This window comes from Microtus ochrogaster, unplaced genomic scaffold, assembly GCF_000317375.1.
Source record: "Microtus ochrogaster isolate Prairie Vole_2 unplaced genomic scaffold, MicOch1.0 UNK50, whole genome shotgun sequence".
Taxonomy (NCBI): Eukaryota; Metazoa; Chordata; class Mammalia; order Rodentia; family Cricetidae; genus Microtus; species Microtus ochrogaster.
The window spans coordinates 204077-208766 of record NW_004949148.1 but is presented as its reverse complement, the minus strand read 5'-3'; the positions used below and the strand labels follow the sequence as shown (position 1 = coordinate 208766).

The 4690-nt window shown below is 43.7% G+C and overlaps 1 long non-coding RNA gene across 2 annotated transcripts; it reads left to right on the top strand.

Annotated features, from left to right (window-relative positions):
* The first annotated feature begins 2457 nt into the window (after positions 1–2457).
* LOC113455496 lies at positions 2458–4673 on the top strand. Of its 2 annotated transcripts, none has more exons than XR_003376597.1 (4): positions 2458–2566; positions 3082–3391; positions 3972–4130; positions 4281–4673. It is a non-coding gene; the product is annotated as an uncharacterized LOC113455496 (long non-coding RNA). The 2 variants fall into 2 exon arrangements; XR_003376598.1 differs by having other exon boundaries at positions 2459–2566; positions 3335–3391.
* Positions 4674–4690: the final 17 nt, after the last annotated feature.

Here is a 4690-nt window from a genome sequence, read left to right as displayed (position 1 = left end):
AAAGAAAAGAAAGAAATCACACAGAGGTCTATATTAGTTATAAACTGGCCCAGTATCTCAGGCTTCTTATTAACTCTTACAACTTATATTAGCCCACTATTCTGGTCTATATTAGCCATATGGCTCAGTACCTTTTTCGGCGAGGCAGTCACATCTTGCTTGCTCTGTTTCTGGGTCAAGACTTCAGACTAGGACTTCTTTCTTCCCAGAATTCTCCTGTTCTCATTGACCCGCCTCTACTTCCTGTCTAGTTGTCCCGCCTATACTTCCTGCTGGGCTACTGGCCAATCAGCGTTTTATTAAGTGAATATAAGTGACAAATCTTTACAGAGTACAAGAGCATTATCCCACAGCAAACTGGAGAGAATTTGGAGGAGGGGAAGGACATAGAAACTTAGTACAGTGAGAACTCCCTGAAATCCATGCGAGTGTTTCTAGCAAGGGCTCTTAGTAATGGAAGATAAGATGTTTGATTTCCCCATCTTCTGTAACCAGACAAGAATTTCAGTTGTGGAACTGGACACCAACCCAGGCACAAAACCGTTCATCTACAAGCTACTCTGCCTGCAAGATGTACTGGGGCAATAGCAGTACAGAATGCAGGATAATGGAGGGGAAGATCTTGCTACTGTGGCACAACAAACTAATGCCCCTGTAAGTTGAACAGTCCAGCTTGTCCTTTTTCTTGTGTATGGAAATTATGACTGAGTTCTCCCACTCCAAGAGAATCACTTCATTCTCATATCTCTGAAGAGTCTGAGAAGCATCTTGGCACCTGAGTATATTATAGCCACCTCCAGCTCCTCCACCCGTGATGCCATTCACTCCTGGTGCTTGGAAGGAGTGTTGCAGGGATGCGTCCTCTCACCACTACTCTTTAGTATATTCCTGGAATTAATAATAGCAACAGCCCTGGAAGATGAGGAGATAGGCTTGCAGATAGGTGGTGTGTGAATCAGTAACTTGCATTTCATTGATGATACAGCACTACTTGCTGAAAGAACAAATGAGCTTCAGGCCTGACTAGACTGCACTGTAGCTGTGCCAAACCTGACTCAACACTCTCCAGTGAGTTCCTCTCTCTGCCCAACCAAAATTGCTCCTATATCCACCTCCCTGTGCTGGGATTAAAGGTGAGAGCCACCACCACCTAAATCTGTTTCTGGATGGATCTTGTGTACCACAGGGTAGTCCTGAACTACCTGTAGATGTATCTCTACCTCTGTCTCCTGAGTCCTGGGATTAAAGGTGTGTGACACAACCACTCCCTGGTCTCTAGTGGCTTAGCTTTGCACTCTGATCTTCAGGCAAGCTTTATTTATTAAAATACAAATAAAATATCATTGCTTTCCCCTTTTGTCTAAGATAAAAATAAAGCTATAAATAATGTAAGAAAAACTATATACAATAAGTATAGTGACTATATGAAGTATATACAGGCAATAAATAAATCAACAATGTCTAGTGCCTTGTATTTTACAAATTCAGAGAAAATACTTCATTATCTATCCTATCTAGGTGAGTTTTTAAACTCTGGTACCTAATTTACTTTCTATCAAAACTTGCGTTCTGCATCTGACAAACAAGAAAAACTATAACTATATAACTGCCCAGGGTCCTAGCTGGGGTCATCTCCGTGGACTCCTGGGAACCGCCAGTATTTTATTGAGTATTTTTGCATCAATGTTCATGAGGGAGATAGGTCTGTAATTATATCTTTCTTAGTTGCATCTTTGTGTGGTTGTGTTGGACTCTAGCGTCCAAACACCGAGAAGGAGTCGCCCCCAGAGACCATCTCATACACCACAGGCGATGCAAAAGCATGAGGATTTTATTAATTCTGTCATGACAGGGTCCCCCAGCATCCGGAAAGCCGAGGGACCTCGAATAGTGGGCACAGGCTATTTTTAAAGGGGCCACAGAAGCAAGGGGGTGGGGGTTGTTCTTTGACTATTCTGATTGGCTTATTCAAAAGGGCTATTACCAATAATTGACTGGAGAGCTGTTGCCAGATCAGATGAGGTAAGAGGTCATTTTGACCCCGTTTCCCAGGGGACCGAACCAAAGCATACATATATGGGTAATTGTTCAGGAACTGAGTACGTGCGAGTGTAGCTGTTAGGTCCTTGGTACCCAGGGGAGGAGGGGAAGCACTATGGCACAGAGGCTGAGAGGATTTAGAATTGTCAAAAATGGCTTCAGGATTGTCTTAAAGTCTTACAGTTGGGTACCAGGGTAACTGTTGCCCCGTAAAAAGAGTTTGGCAATGTACCTTCTGTTTCTATTGTGTGGAACAATTTCAGGAGAATTGGTATTCGCTTTTATTTCAAGTTCTGGTAGACTTCTGCGCTGAAACCGTCAGGCTGTGGAGCCGTTTACTTTTTCCGTACGTGAAATTCGCTCGCACGCTTTGCAGTACGACAGTTTTGCGATTAACTGGCATGCGTTACGGCTACACCTTTGTGCCTACGGCTTGCTAGGCATCTTGGACTATTCCCAGGACAAAGGTGATTCCTAGATAGATATGGGCCACAGCCCATACGCTTGTGAGAAGAGTTTGCTGGAGGTCTGTATGTCTTTTTTTTCGGGGGGGGGGGGGGGGGGTGTCATTCTTACCTCTAAATGCCCACCGGTTTGTGTTTTAAATTTTGTTAGCCACGTTTTTGGCAATCTTTGTTTGCTTGCTTTCAGGTCTCTGAAGGTCGTTTGAATTTTGACTATTTATTTAGCTTGTTTTAAGTATTTTGTTCGTTTTAGGAACTTTCAAAGTGTAAGAAAATGAGCAGACAGACTAGATATGAACAGGCTGAGGATGTTTTGCTATAAAGGGGAGGGGCCTCAAACTACAGCGTCATGAAGGGTGAGTGCATTTAGAGGAGCTGGAGGGAAAGGCAAATCTACATATATGTGGGTAGCTACTGGGAAGTTAGAGCTGTTCATGGGTGTGTGGTTTAAAGGAGAGCAGTGTGAGTTGTTTTTGATGCTCGAGCAAATTATTTCTGCAAGTTGAGCAGAATGGTCAGGCTTGGGCCAAACAATTCTTTATGGCTAAGAGCTCTTATTGTCTCTGTTGTTCTAGAGGATAATGGGTGCGACAGACTCCCAACTGACCATCTCTTGTCACCAAATGAAACTTTCAGTACTGGCTTGAGTTACATCTAAATGAGTTGTTGGCCAAAGGGATCCCATGGGAATACCCAAACAACCATGGCTGTTGGCAAGACAACAGGCTGCTTTTCACAAACTGACAGCAAGGCCCATTGTTGGTGACAGTACAAACACAACTCATTGAACATGAAGAAGTCCTACACAGCCTTCATTCTCTTTGTTACAGGAAGGTACTCTGCATGACACCAGAAGACAAACAATGCAGTGCCAACCGAGCCAGGAGGTATGTCACTAGAAGTTTGGAAAGGCCATTCCCATTGTGTACTCTGTCTTGGTTTTAGACCCAGATGTATGTTCTTAGCTGTGCTTGTAGCCATGGACTCTAACCCTCTGAACACCATAGAATGAAACATAAAATGTGTAAAAGGAATAACAATTTCATTTTTTTTACAAGCCAAGAGAAAAATCTGTAAAGCTGTGAGTTGGTCCCAGTAAAATAGGTAATATGGAGGCAGAAATTGTACCTGGCACTCTTGTATTCAGGTCAGTTCCCCCCCCAGACAGAAAAGGCAGGTGCAGTGCTCCAGCAGGGCTAGAAATATCTCTACCGCCATCATGAGGGAATGGGTTCTGTACATCCTGTGCAATGGAAATTTCCTTCCCAGGAGACCTAGGGGTGGGGGAGAATCAGAAAAGCAGAGACTTTTAAGAAGCTTTAAGTTGGAACTACTTATATTTTCCAAAGACCTGGAAATGGATTCTATTTTCCTACAACACCACCTGAAGGATGACATGCAGACAGAAATTGCTCCAGGCACTCTTGTATTACACTGTGGTTTGTTTGTTCTTTTTTTTTTTCCCAGACGCTAAGGGCGGGTGTGTGGCTCCAGCAGGTGTAGAAAGAACTCTACTGCCATGGCACAGAAATGGGTTCTGTACCATATAGCCCTTGAAATTCCTTTACATGAGACCTGGAGACGGGGGAGAATCAGAAAAGTCGAGAATTATTTAAGAAGCTCCAGGTGGGTCTCCTAGCATTCTCAAAAGACCCAGGCCCTAAGAACCTGGAAATTGATTCTCTTGTTGAGTACCGACCTGAAGAATGATGATATGGAGACAGAAATCTTTCATGTCATGCTTGTATTCAAATGAGATTTCTTTTTTTTTTTCAGAAGTGAAGGGAGGGTGCATTGCTCCAGCAGGTGTAGAAAGAACTCTACGCCATCGCGCGGAAATGGGTTCTGTACCATATAGCCCATTGAAATTCCTTTTCATGAGACCTGGAGGTGGGGGAGAATCAGAAAAGTAGGGAATATAAGAAGCTCCAAGGTGGGTGTCCTAGCATTCTCCAAAGACCCAGGCCCTAAGAACCTGGAAACTGATTCTCTTGTTGAGTACCGACCTGAAGAATGATGATATCTAGGCAGAAATTGTTCCTGTCATGCTTGTATTCAAATGAGATTTCTTTTTTTTTTCAGACGCGAAGGGCGGGTGCATTGCTCCAGCAGCTGGCCTGGGTCTGAAAAAGCCTGGGATAAAACCGGACTAGCTGAACATAGCGGACAATGAGGACTACTGAGAA